The sequence below is a fragment of the Bos indicus x Bos taurus genome, chromosome 14 (genome assembly GCF_003369695.1).
Source record: "Bos indicus x Bos taurus breed Angus x Brahman F1 hybrid chromosome 14, Bos_hybrid_MaternalHap_v2.0, whole genome shotgun sequence".
NCBI classification, from domain to species: domain Eukaryota; kingdom Metazoa; phylum Chordata; class Mammalia; order Artiodactyla; family Bovidae; genus Bos; species Bos indicus x Bos taurus.
In genome coordinates this window covers 81,526,485-81,541,789 of record NC_040089.1, presented here as the reverse complement: position 1 = coordinate 81,541,789, position 15,305 = coordinate 81,526,485, and the positions used below count along the sequence as shown (strand labels likewise).

The 15,305-nt window shown below is 49.5% G+C and overlaps 1 protein-coding gene across 13 annotated transcripts in view; it reads right to left on the bottom strand.

Annotated features, from left to right (window-relative positions):
* Window positions 1–15,305, bottom strand: part of DEPTOR (DEP domain containing MTOR interacting protein) — a 199,406-nt gene that overhangs the window by 136,808 nt on the left and 47,293 nt on the right. The gene's annotated exons all lie outside the window — the stretch shown is intronic.

Here is a 15,305-nt window from a genome sequence, read left to right as displayed (position 1 = left end):
CCTAACTCTGCACACCTGTCAGCTACCTGACTGCTTCCCGGAGTATAACTGGGGATAAAGACAGTGCCCCCTGGGGAGTGGCTATGCAGCCTAAGTGTGACAGTACACGAATGCTTCAGTCACGGGGCCGATATACCTGAAGCACTGAGTACATCTTAGCCGTAGTGATGATGACAACAATTACGACGATAAAGTTTTCTAGATGGGCCGTAAGATTTAACCCCTTTCTTTATGGCAAAATGAATTAATACTCTGAGTATATTTCTACAGACAAGAACAGAGTTCTATTTTAATTAGTGGTGACAAATGGGGATGGTGCTCCGAAAGTCTCATTTTTATGGAACAAATTCATCTTTAGTCAAAACGGTCCTGTGTGCGACTAGACTCACGACGTAAAGCCACACACCTTATAAGGTGCTGTTGTTTAGTTGCTCAGTCGTGTCCGACTCTTTGGACCCCGTGGACTGCAGCCCGCCGGGCTCCTCTGTCCATGTAATTTCCTAAGCAAGAACACTGGATTGAGTTGCCGTTTCCTACTCCAGGGGATCTTCCCGACCTAGGGATCAAAGCCGTGTCTACCGCATTGGCAGGCGGATTCTTTCCCACTGAGCCCCATAAGGTGCTGTTGGTGGTGGTTCAGTCGCTAGGTCTTGTCTGAGTCTTCGTGACCCCATGGACTGTCGCCCGCCTTAAGGTAATAGGCATTAACAAAACTTGCCTGCTGAAAGTATCCACAGATTTTATTGGGCATGTGACTGAGTTCACCCTTTCCTGGATATATATCTGAGTCATATTTCCCAGACTCACTTTAGCCCAGGGGAAAGGTTACATCACAATAGAAGGAACTGCTACATTTAGGGGCCAGTACAGGAATAGAAGTCAGCTGATAGTAATCTCCTTGTGCACTGAAAAAAAATTCAAAAGAACTGAGAAGGCCCATATATCGTGGGAATGTATGTGATAGCACACCAGGCCACAGGTAGCCAGGGAGGCAAAGTGATCCTGGGCTTTGAGGCCCAAAAGATGCTTTAGAATCTAGAAAGCTTCAAAAAACATTCATGTGTTAATATAATGATAAACTACTTTGAAAAGCAAAACATAGAATTATATACATGAATTAAAAATTTATTCATCCAAATATTCAGTTACTTTACCCTAGGGGCAGTTTCTGAATGCTTTTTCCTTTCTTCTTAATAGAATTCTTTACCAATCAAATTATTCCCCAGAGAGAATATACTATGCTTATAACTGGGGGAAAATTTTTATCAATAAAGAAGCTACATTAAGGTTAAGCTTATTTACTTATGCTTTAATATTTTTTCACTTGTTTGTCTGCACCAGGACTGAGTTATGGCCCACGGGGTGTTCGCTGCAGTGTGCAGGGTCTTCAGGTGTGGTGTGTGGGTCCAGCTCCCTGACCAGGAATTGAGCCTGGGCCCCTGAACTGGGAGCCTGGAGTCTTAAGTGCTGGACTGCCAGAGAAGTCCCAAGGTTAAGTTTATATTTAACCAGATGACTTGTCCCTGACAAAATGCTTATATTAATACTTAAGGTAACGCAGTCGCTCCCCGTGTATAAATTCCATATTTGGATGTATGCTTCCAAAACACAGTTTGAAAGAATAACACTGACTTGTGTGACTAGGAAGAAAGTACGAATTACGGGGAAACGCTTATGTGAGCATTATTTTTGAATACTATGCTACTTTCTATAGAATAGATGTGATAGGGATAAACAGACAAAATTTTCATAACCATTTGGTTTGGAACCAGTAAACCGAAAGCTGTTTGGTTACTATATGTCAGTGAAACCCTAGTGCGTACTAAAATAGGTGACGGGAAACAGCACTGTACACCCTTCGCCAGCAGACACCTCTCGCCTTCCTTCGCTCGCCTTCGTATCATCCCCTGAGCAGACACCTCTCGCCTTCCTTCGCTCGCCTTCGCATTATCCCCTGAGCAGACACCTCTCGCCTTCCTTCGCTCGCCTTCGTATTATCCCCTGAGCAGACACCTCTCGCCTCCCTTCGCTCGCCTTCATATTATCCCCTGAGCAGACACCTCTCGCCTTCCTTCGCTCGCCTTCGTATTATCCCCTGAGCAGAACATACTCGTTCTCATCACGTTTCCTTACTTGTGTTGTCCCCTCATATCCTCCTTCCTCCCTTTCCCTGGAAAAATTTAAACCGTTCTTCCAAAAAAGGGAGCCCACTGCACAGTGGCACAGTGGTTCCCTGGGAGGGAGCCTGGCTGCAGCGACAAATGAGGCCTAAGAGCCAGGGCCTGCTCCCCGGAGCCGCCCCGGAGGACGGGCAGGACGGTAAGAGTCCGGAGGAAAGGGCCAAGGGTACCTGCTTCTCATTTGCACAAGGGGCTTTAAGAGCTAGAAAAACTACTGCCCTCTCTGAAAATATCCTAACTTAGAAGTGATTCACACAGATCTCTCCTTTTTTTGAACTTTAAGTCAATACCATAGTTTCATATAAAGTCTCTCAATTTTTAGCACACTATTTTTACCCCTTCAGCTCAGCTAGAAGCTTCTGAAGGACAGACACCATGCATTCAAGGCTTTTATTTCTTAGAAAACCCAGCCCTGGGAGGCAGTATACACTAGATGCTGAACGAGTATTTGTTAATCAACTGCCTGAAAACAAGGTATGCCACAAGCAACAGGAGCAGAGTGCTACTTATCTCTGAAGGATAAAACCCCTTCCTCTTTGCTCACTATTTTAAATTTTCTGGGGAAAAAAGCAAGAGCGTTTTTAGTGCTGGTATTATGCTCTGACGAGACTGGTAATTCAGAACCTAAGTTGTAACTTTCACATCCCCCATGGTTTTTAGTGCTGTTGTACTAAATATTATCAGCTTTTTAGTGTGGTTGTATTAAACATTTCAGTTGTTTAAACTTGAATCAGCTTTAGATAGAGCCGAGTGTGAATTCCAAGGCCACAGCTGTCCTAAAAGGCTGCATTCAGCTACGGTTTCATAACCAAAAAATTACATGAGAAGGAGAGAAACCGAGCACTTCTACACTGAATTCAAAACAATTCAAACCTCTGTGAGGCCTTTCAAACCACTGTCAAGGGCAACTGGGTTCTCAAACATCCTACAAAGGCTTCTTTTAAGGGATGGTCATTGTTTATTTTGGATGCTTCCATCATTATTAGAAAATAGAAGGATTTGCTGCCACAAACAAAGGGGGGAAAAAAGGCAAAGACAGACAGAAAAGGTAAGATAAAGTACTTGAGAAAAAAAACAAAGATAATACCAACTAGGGAGCATCGAGTGAGTATACCTTAAAGGGGTTAGGGGAAAATGACGGAGAACTGGACACAGTAAGGCAGGACTAGCAGGTGAACAGGCTGTGGCTGAAAGCCTGCTCTGTCCCGCCTGTTTGTTAGTTACACGGAAAAGAACGGGAAACAGTCTTCTCTCTCCTTTCAACTGAGGTCTTCGGTTGTGCCATCACAGACCCCCTCCCAACAAAGGGGTCACCACGTGCCCTAGCCTGTATCGGTCACCGGAACACAGAGAATAAGTCAACGCTCCTGCTCTGGAGGGACGATGACGAAGCAAGGTTACCAAACTTCTGGAAAGCTTGGAAGTGCTCTTGGCCACTTTGCTTTCAGCCACCTGCTAGAAACCAATGGGGTGCTATCACTGCAAAGGGCCAGTTGATAACCTCAGTCCAGGAGAAAAGAGATGAGAGAAAACCCCCAGCGAACTGGAGCCGCTGGTGCTCACGGGGATGCTCGCAGAGACTCAGCCACCTCTTGGCACGGACTAGAGGGGAGGGTGTGCGGGAGAGGGCGACAAGCTGGCGAGGAACGACTGCACGGGCCTCCCGAGTCTCTGGCCCGGGCAGGTGGGCGGTCTCTGCAGACAGCGATACCCGTCCAGCAGGAGCAGTCTGCGGCCGGGCTGGACGACATCCTTCTCTCCACGGGTCCAGAGCGGCAGCAGTCGTGACGGCCAGCCTCCGGTCTGAACCTCTGAACTGACTCCAGGCTGGAGTCAGGCTCCGGGACCCCGAGTTTCTTCTTGTGTGTCATGAAGACAAGAACGCTCACCTCCACGGTGCTGTCAAAGTCAGAGCTAATCTCTGTAAAGCATCTGGCACAGTGCCTGGGGCCAAGCTGCAGTGAGCAAGGGATCCACGCAGGTGCACACACATACACACCCCTCAAACCCACCTCCTTGGAGGTTCACCCTTATTAACGCCTGTCGGTCCTTCTCAGGATGGCAACCTCCCAACCAGCCCAAGAGACCCATGCCAGCACGCTGGGGAGGGGATGTATAAAATGCAGAAAAGCAAATGTTTAACCACTTCAAAGGAAATGTGATGTTCTAGAGAATGCTAGCACTGAGGTGAAAGTTACTTATTTAGGAGACTGAGTCATGGTAGAAAACGGAGGACAATTTATCAAAGTATCGTCCGGGCGGTGGCCCCGTGTGTGCATCGGGCGGTCGCCCCGTGTGTGTCGGGCGGTCGCCCCGTGTGTGCGTCGGGCGGTCGCCCCGTGTGTGTGTCGGGCGGCCCTTCCATGTGTGTGTCGGGCGGTCGCTCCGTGTGTGTGTCGGGCGGTTGTCCCGTGTGTGTGTTGGATTTGTGAACCCTGAGCTGCACACTTACGTGCACTGTGTACACACTGTACTTCAATCCTTTAACTTCCCAGTTAAAGCTGGACTACACACTTGGCTTCAGGAGAGTTAAAAATGCTCTGTGGGTTTTCTTTCTTTCTGGCCTGAAGGCCTTCCGTTAGGACTCTGAAACGAATAAGTGCTTCCCGAAAATTTGGTGCTTCCCCCACTTGGTAGAATAAAGCCATAGCGGACACTCCCCAGCTCTGCATAAAGAAGTGATTAAGCAGGGATGTTTCCATTTAGCAAACAAAGCAAGGAAAACAAAAAAGCATCTACGCCCCTGGAGTCATCTCTGCGTTTAAAGACACCACCACCTACCCACGGAGCCTCCACGCAAAGCCTCTAATAATGGAAGGATGAGCTCCAACCTCAACCCCACTCCCCGGAAGCCTCCCACTGCTGTGGCTCCTGGAGGTCCGCTTTCAGAGCCTCCTCTCCCGGGAGGCTGTCCTCCTCTGCTCCGTGGGTGTTCTTCGGCCTCAGTGCAGAACTGGCGGGCCTCGACCTGCCCCACCCCCTGATCATTCACTCCAGACTAACACTTAAAAACAGACCGAAGCTGTTTCCGCCAGGAGACTCCGCGTCCTTCATCTCTTCCAGATGGAACCAACTGGCACTTGCCTCGAACTAGAGTCGCTAGGTTGAAAGCATGCGGGACACAGTATTCCACTTCTACAGGTTCGCTCAAGGAACTCAGGTCTCTAACTTTAAATGCCGTTTGTGGGAAAGGAAAGAGCTGCAGTTTCGGCCAGGGTCCCTCGTTAGCAACTGGAGGTTTAAAGCAGGTAACTTGACACATCTCAAATTAGCCTTCCTTCCTTGTAAATTGACGGGGGAAATCGCTCCCTCTTGAAAGTGCACGGAGAATTAAAACACTTAGCATGGTGTGTTCTAAAGACAGGGAGGTACCTTTTCTAATGCACAGAAGCCCTGAGTGTGGCTGTGGATTCAGCCTGACTATGAGTCCTGATGGCTCTAAGTATGGCTGTAATTGATCGCTTAAAGTGATGGTGGTAATGATCCTTATCTTTTGAATGTTTGTGATCAGAACTAACGATGAGTAAGTACAAACAGTGATCTTAGACGAGCAAGTCCCTACCCCTGGCTTCAGTCCAGTCTGAACACCCCAAGGTCGGCACAGAAATGGGCTGCCCAGTGACCCCTCTGCTAAGTAAGGCTGACCGCACCTTCAGTCACCTGTCCATCTCTTCAGCAAACATCTATCTGCTACATGCCTATGCTGGACGCTGAGGCTCCGATGTCTAGCATAGACCTTGAGGTCCCCGACCTCAAAGAGTCCAGCTGGACAGACGGAAGCATCAGCACAACCATCTTGGAGAAACAGTTGACGTGGCTGCTGAGCTAGAACTCAGGTTGATATGGGAACAGAAAGCAAGCCAAAAAAACTTCTTACAACCCATACTCCGTACTCATACAAGAGGGAGAGTGCCCCACGGCAGCTCCAACCGTCACATCATCACATGGTACCTGCTCAGAGAAAAACAGAAAAAGCTGGTGAAATGTTCACCAATAGTGGGGCGATTCTGCACGCCTGTCCGTTCAAGGAGATAGGAGAGGACTCGTTTCAGATCCGTGTAGGGTCTCACAGGCCCCGGCAATCAGGGTCCCAGCAGGAAGCTATAAACATGTACAAATGGGCGGGGACTCCCCTGCTGGTCCAGTGGCGAAGACATCGAGCTTCCAGTGCAGGGGGCCCAGGTTCGATCCCTGGGCAGGGAACTAGATCCTGCCTGCCACAAGGAAGACCCTCCACCCAAGGCCCAACACAGCCGAATAAATAAATGGTATTTTTTTTAAATTACAGTGGGCTGATAAGAGGTTCCTGGGAGCTTCCTGTGGCATACCCACGTGGGTGCTCAGTCCTCAGTCGTGCTCGACTCTTTGTGACCCCACGACTGCAGCTCCTCTGTCCATGGGATTCTCCAGGCAAGAACACTGGAGTGGGTTGCCATTTCCTCCTCCAGGGGACCTTCCCCACCCAGGGACTGGGTCCACGTCTCCTGCACTGCAGGCAGATTCTTTACCACGGAGGTAGTGTATCATAAAAGAACCACTCAAGCTACGGGCAGGGTTACGGAAAACTAGAAGAGATGGTGGAGGCCCCATCCCATGGGACCATGGCCAGAACAACTCTGGGCCCAGGATTGAAGAGGAAGGGCAGTGTTAAGAGCCGGGAGGGCCAGGTGTTACAGAGAGGACTGCTGATGGGAGCTCAGGCCCTCATGTGGGGAGGGAGCAGAGAGCAGAGTCCTCCCATCCACCTACTTCCCGCTGGTGCCTCCCACTGAAAGTCAGCTGCAGGGCACCCAGCCGCTCGGGAAAGGGTAGAGGAGGAGTCTGGAAGACAAATGGAATGTCCTGCACACAGGCTGGGCTCCTCTCACCGTGCAGAATCTAACTCTCGTATATAGACGCACATGTGTTTTTACGCAGCTTGGGTCACGCAAGGACAACTTGGACGATATGCATTTTCCCTTATATATCAGAAACTCGACACATCCAGTACCAGGTGAGACTCTGCTCAACTTGACCTCATCGGTCCTCACAGCAAGTCTGTGAGTTACGCCTGTCCTTCCGATTCTACAGATGAGAAACAGACTCAGTACGGTTGGCTGTCTCACTAAGTGGCCGAGGAGGAGCTCTGACGCATGCTTCTCCAACCCCAGAAATCGTAGACGGTTTTTCCATTCTACCAAGTTGAAAAATAACGACAGAGATTGATTGGTGAAATCGGTGCTACAGAGGCTTGGTTCGCTGCCCTGTGATTACACAAGATTAGGAAAACTTGGCAGAAAGGACCGGCAACAAATCTCCGTCGATGAATCAAGTCTACTGTTGAAGCAGCTAGGTGCGTCTATCTCTAAATCAAGTCATTTCTGAATAATCAACCAGAGCTAGAGATCTGCAGATTACGATCTAGGGCTGATGACTTCTGACAGGTGCGGCCGGCCTGCTGCCCGTCTGCATGCTGACACAGCACCAGCACCACCGCCTCGTGTTTATTATACAAGAGGGAAGGCACGGTGTCGCCAAGAAGCAGTCAGGAAGAAACGCGATTTCCAAATCCAGATGCAAGGCCTTGGTGGGAGCCAGGTGACGAAAGCTTCTCACAGGCCACTTAAAATCTATCAGGCTGCATTCTGCTTACCACTGTTTACTGGTGTTCGTTCCTGCCACAACCTCAGATGGAAGCTGCAGAAACTTTGCAAACTCAAAGCTGAAGGCTGAAAAATGGTTCCAGGTGGGCTCATGGGCTCTGGAGCCGGAAACCAGGGTTTGAAATGCTCCCCCTGCTTTTTGGCTCTGTGAAGGTAAGCCAGTTCATTCAGGCCTCCAGCCTCGATCTCCTCACTTGCTGAAAGGAGTGACAGTCTGTCTCCGAGGTGTAGAAGGAGGCTTTGCTAGGAAAGCACACGTAGAGGCTCGCTCACACTGAGCACCAGCGGCGCCCCGTTAGCCCCTCAGCAGCGTCGCCAGCGTCTTCAGGCCTCCGCCACTGTCTCTCCAACCCCTCTACCATCTTTCCAAGCAGCTCTGCATAGTGAACAGATCTGGAAGGTAAAGCTGATGTCTCCTTCTGGGCCGGAAAGCAGGTCTGCTTGAAGACATTACAAGGTTACTTGAGCCTGGGGTTCCTCTTCTGTGACCCCAGCCTGGCAGGCATCCGCTGCACCTCACTGAGCTGCTCTTTGGGAGCTGAGGCTTGGAAGAACCGCTGAGAAAATGACGCCTCGCTCGCTACGAGAACGATGACCTGTCCTCTGTCCCCAGACCCGGGGGTCTCCTGCCCACATCCAGGAAGTGGCGGCAGGCGAACCTGTCAGCATGCGAGAAAGATAAGATCACAAGACTCTCGACAGTTCTCCACATGCATCACACAGCATCAAAACCAGGCCTTGTCACCCAGACCAAACAGTTACAAAAGGTAACAGTGTTTAATCCATTTACACTGAAATTTTCAGATGCCCTTCAAATAATCCAAGAAGGAAACATTTACTCCAAGAATCTGTGAGACCACTAACAACTACGGCAGCACAAGTGAGCGTGAAATGCTGCGTCTAACACATTAGAAAGCAATTGTATTACAGTCTGCAACACAATCGAGACCTATTTCGAACACAAAACCTGAATCAATTTGCAGAACTCAAGATCCCAGTTTGGAAAGCGCTTTTATTCAGCAAATGCAAGAAGACAGAGGCAAAAACTTGAAGTCTCTTAAAAAAAAAAAAAAAACAAACTCCAGCTCCGTGTTTCACGTTATATTAGCCATTGAACCTCTTTCAGCTCGTGTGTCCATCTCTGCAATGGGATTAACGGTGCCTACTGGGTATAATTCAGAGAGCTGTACAGAGCATCAGGCATGTTAACAGGCCGGGATGCTCTGTAAGCTTTACAGAGGCAAGGCAAGGCACACCTCCGACTCCCGTCGCTCAGCATGAAAGGCAAGCTCTCTTTAGCTTTTCCATGGCACCAGTTCAGCAGCTCATAGCAATCACTGCATGTAGAGTTCTTTGTTCATTCAACAAATATTTATTGTGCCAGCCACTGGGAGGGAACAGGAAAAAAAATCTCAGGGGCACATGGGGGAGAAACCTCTGATAAGATAAAACACACAAAAGGGCTTTTCCCCTTTGTACAGTTTCTCCCTAATATTTCTCTTCAGTTCCATGGAATAGAGAATATAAAGGAAGCAGTGGGGAATTCTTCAACCAGTGTGCCCTCTTAAGCAGAATAAATAGATTACTGGTGACTGGAGACAGAAACCGATAATAAGAAAACTCAGACCCTCTGGATGAAAAGCAAATGCCTTTATGAACCAGATCTAGAGTGGGTTAAACTCCATATTAACACTGAGTTAAATTAAAATTGAGCAGTCTCAGAATTAGGAGATTGGGATTAACACATACGCTGTACTATATACAAAATATATATAGATAATCAACAGGGACGCGATGCACAGCACAGGGAGCGAGACTCAACATTCTATAGTAGCCTGTGTATTGGAAGGAATCTGAGAAAGAGGAGTATGTGTGTGTCTCAGTAGCCTGTGCATTGGAAGGAATCTGAGAAAGAGGAGTATGTGTGTGTCTCAGTAGCCTGTGCATTGGAAGGAATCTGAGAAAGAGGAGTATGTGTGTGTCTCAGTAGCCTGTACATTGGAAGAGAATCTGAGAAAGAGTGGAGTATGTGTATGTCGAAGCTGATTCACTTTGCTGTACACCTGAAATTCACACACCATGGTAAATCAACTCTACCCCAAAATTTAAAAAAAATTTATTAAAAAAAATAAAATTAACAAGTCTCTTCTACACCTGAAAATGAGATCAAGGTTAGTTTAAAAATGTGTGTTTTAACTATTAATCTTAGTGAGCATGGTGCAAATTGTACCCCAACTCATATCCTCTGTGTAGCTGACTGTTTATTAGCACACAGAGCACTTGGTTATCCCGAGCTCACCCTTTTTTCTGAAACAGATCATGTTGCCACGTTGTCCAAGACAGTCCTGCCTTGTAGTTTGGAACATGCGCTTGAAACACCTACCAGCCGAAGGCAACATACAGATTCTGGGCTGTTTCTTTAAGGTACTGACGCTTTTCCTCCTTTCAAAGGTGTTATTGAAAACTAAGAACTGCCCTGTTTGGGAACACCTGCAATCCGTCCCCACGCTGTGCATCTCTGCGTCTGTGTATCTATGAGTCTGTGAGTCCAAGAATCTGTGTGTCCGTGAGTCTGTGTGTCTGTAAATCTGTGAGTCTGTGTGTCTCTGTGCCCGTGTGTCCGTGTGTCTGTGAGTCTGTGTGTCCATGTGTCTGTGTGTCCGTGAGTCTGTGTGTCCATGTGTCTGTGAGTCCGTGTGTCTGTGTGTCTGTGAATCTGTGAGTCCGTGTGTCTGTGTCCGTGTGTCTGTGTCTCTGTGAATCTGTGAGTCCGTGTGTCTCTGAGTCTGTGTGTTCATGTGTCCGTGTGTCCGTGAGTCTGTGAGTCCGTGCATCTCTGTGTCCGTGAGTCTATGTGTCTGTCTGTCTGTGTGTCCGTGTGTCTGTGAATCTGTGTGTCTGCGAGTCTGTGAGTCTGTGTCCGTGTGTCTGCGAGTCTGTGTGTCTGCAAGTCTGTGAGTCTGTGTGTCCGTGTGTCTGTGACTCTGTGAGTCCGTGTGTCTCTGTGTCCATGTGTCTGTGCAGAGGTGAGTGTGGAGCCAGAAGGCGCCCCAGGGAGACATGTGCCCCGTCTCTGCGCCCTCAGTCCACAGCTGCCCAGGAAGGTGGGAGGAAGCCTGCTGAAGCGCAGGGGCCCGCAGGGCTGCGATGAAGTCCTCCCAATGGCTTATCTGTCACAGCCCCTGGGCACAGCCCTCTTTCTCAGGCCCCCTCGAGCTGGCAGCAGGGATGGCTCCTACTTCGGGTAGCCCTGCCCCACATGCTGAAACCAACCCGTCCACCTGAACCCACAAGTCCGTGAGTTTGACAGCACCAGGGGTTAGAAAGGCAGAGGGCCCCTAAATCAGCACATTTCAGCAAAACCAGCCAGAAACCCCCAAGTCACACAAAGGCCTATTAATAACACAGAACAAACAAGCCAGAGGAGAGCACAAAGGAAATTCTGATAACAGGGCCAGGTCCTCGGGGCTCGGGGCAGGCAGGGAAGCTGCGGACCCACTGTCCCAGCTGACGTCTCCTGTCCCCAGAGCTGCGGCAGCAACACGGAGGTGATGCCACCGCTCTGGGTCCAGACTCCCCTCCTCTTGCGACAGTAAGGTAAGGCCCCACCCATTCTATATTACTATTTACTATGCATATAAAGACCCTGGAAAGGAAATGGCAGCCCACTCCAGTGTTCTTGCCTGGAGAATCCCATGGACAGAGGAGCCTGGCAGGCTACAGTCCATGGGGTCGCAGAGAGTCAGACATGGCTGAGCACACGGCACACACATGCATATAAAGAAGGCTGACCACCAAAGAATTGATGCTTTTGAACTGTGGTGTTGGAGAAGACTCTTGAGAGTGCCTTGGACTGCAAGGAGATCCAACCAGTCCATCCTAAAGGAGATCAGTCCTGAATATTCACTGGAAGGACTGATGCTGAAGCTGAAACTCCAGAACTTTGGTCACCTGATGCAAAGAGCCGACTCTTTGGAAAAGACACTGATGCTGGGAACGATTCAAGATGAGAGGAGAAGGGGACGACACAGGTTAAGATGACTGGATGGCATCATCGACACAAGGGATATAAGTTAGGAGACACCGGGAGATGGAGAAGGATAGGGGAGCCTGCATGCTGCAGTCCACCGAGCTGCAGAGTCGGACACAACTGAGTGACTGAACAACAGCAATGCTATCATTACTGTCGTCGCTATTACGATTATTCTATTATCCCTCTATGCAGGAGGTTCAGATGCTTTGAGAGGCTTAATGTACAAATAGAAGTCGTTGTTTTTATTATATTTACAGAACATCGCTGAGATTTACCACGAACGAGAATCATTTTACTCCTCCTTTCCTATGCCTGCTTTAAAATCCTGGAATACTTTCAGTAAATCTTTAGAGAAAATTCTATACTCGGATACTCACAAACTCCATGTTATATTTTTGAAGTAAATACTGATTCCATTCATTTACCCTCCACTGAACGGAACAGAGAAGATTCACTAATAGCGCAGAAACAATAAGTTTGGACCCTGGACCCTTGGGTTCATACCCAACTGCTTTTGTTTTTCACTAATAAGGTGACCTTGGATAAGAGATTTAACCTCTCCCTGTGACATTCTTCTCATCTATAATATGGGAACAATGAAAGCATCTAAGTAGGGGCTTGTTATGATGATTAAATAAAACAGATTAGTCAAGACATCTGATATCTATCTATCAATCAACAAATATTATCTATTATTATATGAAAAGGAAAGCAACTAAAGGAACATATATTTGCAAGACTCCTTCCCAACTATTGCGAATATCCTAAACACAGACTCCAGTGAAATAACACAGAGGGAAAAGTCAGTTTTCTGGTTGCTGTTGGCTGAGCCGTGCCTGTGGGATGTCAGCTTCCTGGCCACGACCCCTGCACGCAGCCTTAACCGCAGGACCGCCAGAGAAGTCCCAGAGTCAGTTTTCAAATAACAAAGATTCTTGAAAATAAGATCATAATCAAAACCAAGATTTCTTATTGTTATCTTTTTAAGTATCCAAAACGTAGAAAATAATAATCCATGCTGAGATTCATGAAAAAGACGGCCAGAGAAACAAGGAAAATGCATTAAAAACCAAACTAAATTGGTCAAATAGGTAAACTGAACTATCAATTCCAAAAGCCTGAGAGTTTGCTCCGTACGCATTCTGGCAAACGGAAAAGTAGGAGCCAAGGTTTGCAAGGTGACAGTTAGGTCCTGCCAGGTTAAGTGCTTATGAAACGCTTCTCCTGCTGCTCACTTTACAAGCAGTTTGAGGAAATAAACTTACCTGGAACTGAGGCACTGAACACTTGTGGTTAGAAAGCCAACGGCACACACAGAAAGTCCAGCAAGACTGGTCAGCTCGTCCAAGGGTCAAGTCTAGTCACCCTCCCTAGCACATTACTTACCACCTACGCCCGGTGAGGCCAGGTGAAACTGCAGGCAGTAGAAAGAAGGATAGAGCAGCTCCTCTGCTTAATGTCTTAGTCTAATGCTGCGAACACGCAAGGGCGAAAGCCTAACACAGCCCTTGCACGGGGTAATCACACAGGAGCGTCACCTAAGTCCATCCTAAGGGGACATGGACGGATGCTCAGAAAAGGCCATACTGAACACAAAGCCCGGAGTCCGAGTGAGTGAGAGAGAGGGCTGAGCCTGGCAGCGAGAGTCCGCTGGACAAGGGGACATCACAGTCAAAAGCACACCGAGTGCCCACTGGAGCCGCCCCACCCTCCAACGGGCTCCCATCACACGGGAACCCTTCAGCACCGTGGCGGCCTGGCCCGGCCCACGTCCCACCGCTCACCCCTTCTCCCCTCCCTGGACGGTCTGGCCTCCTCACGGTCCGGAAATATGCTGAGCGCGTTCTCACCCAGGCCTTCCCCTCTGCTGTGCCCTCCACCCGGGAAGCTGTCCCAGCAGATCCACACTTCATTCAACGCCACCTCTTAGGGATGTCTTCCCTGTGCCCCCTAACGCGCCTCACCGCCCTCAGGAAGGGTCTCTCTCTGTCACTGGGAACCCTGTACGAAACTGCACTCATCTTCACCTGTTACCCCTTCAACGCCTGCCCCTTCCACCAGCCTACAAGCTCCGCAGAGGCAGGGCCTTTGTCCGCCTTTGATCCGCGGCACGTTTCCAGGGGCCGTAACTGTGCCTGCCAAGTGGGGAGGGCTCACTGAGTATTTGTGGACTAATTCATGAATTAGTAAGTGCCCAGAGGCAGCAGAGAGACCTGGACGGCCCAGAGACACACGGTTTAGTGCGACTGGTGAGAGGACGTAAGAAGGAAGCAGCAGAGGCTGGGGCTGGGCGAGCGTTTTCTGGACGCGATGAACAGCTTTCTTCAACTCTTCTCATCACACCCATCCCACTAGTAAGAAAAATTCTGTCAGACGTTTCAACTGTTGCTAACCCCGGCTCCCAGAAGGTGACTACCCAGGTCCCAGGAGATAATCTATAGCTAGAAAAGTGTTACAGAATCGCCTGGAGTCCTTCCATGGAAATGATGTATATATTTTTTTGCAGGATCTCAGTCCCGAGCCAGGGACTGAACCTGGCCACGGCAGGAAGAGCCCAGAATCCCAACCACGAGGCCACCAGGGAACTCCCGACATGGATGCTTTTGACAACATCAAATCCTAACAGTTTCAGTGGAGGCAGGGCAGCCTAAATGCTAACACCCACTAGAAGTTTCCAAAAGGAACTAAGCGGCAGTGACACACACACACACTCCAGTGTGCAGACAGAGGTGCTGACGGAGCCTCCCGCTCACGGCCACACGGGGCAGGAGAGCAGGGTTTCCTACACCTGGGGACACAGAGCAGGCGCCAGGGAACCAGGAGAAGTAGCACCGACGGGGCAGGACGCGTCCGCACAGCCCAGCCGCAGGAGGAGAGGCGAGCAGACCACGGCAGGGGCAGACCAGGGGAGAGACGGGCTCCAGGGCGGCCGCCACGTCAGGTCAGCGTCTGAGACGGCTATCCTCCACGGGACCTGACCAATGCGAGAGGCTCCGAGCCAAGTCCTTAAGGACTTGACACAAACGATTCTTCGAGTGCCCACAGCAGCGCTGAACAGCGCCATCACCCACTTCCGTGTTGGAAAGGAGGACGCCGAGGCTCAGAAGGCGAAGGTCCCACGGTTAGAACTCGAACCTGGCCCGGCTCCTAACCATCACGGTACTTAACCGGACCACCCAGGTGCCTCAGCCCCACGCACCCACCCAGTTACAGAGGAGGCTCTTTCATGTCATGAGTGCGTGTTGGGAAAGGCAGTCAGAGTCAAGGAAAGGGTGCCGCGGCCCCTTCATTCCTTTCTCTGAAGGTTGCCCTGGAAAAAAAAACAAGGAAGGTAAGCTGGGAACGGAACCACAGAAACAGCAGCTCAGCTCAGAGACAAAGCCCTGGGAGGGTCAAGATCCACCAACAAATGCTCCGGGGCCACAGCACAGTCCTCTCCTCCAAAGAGCT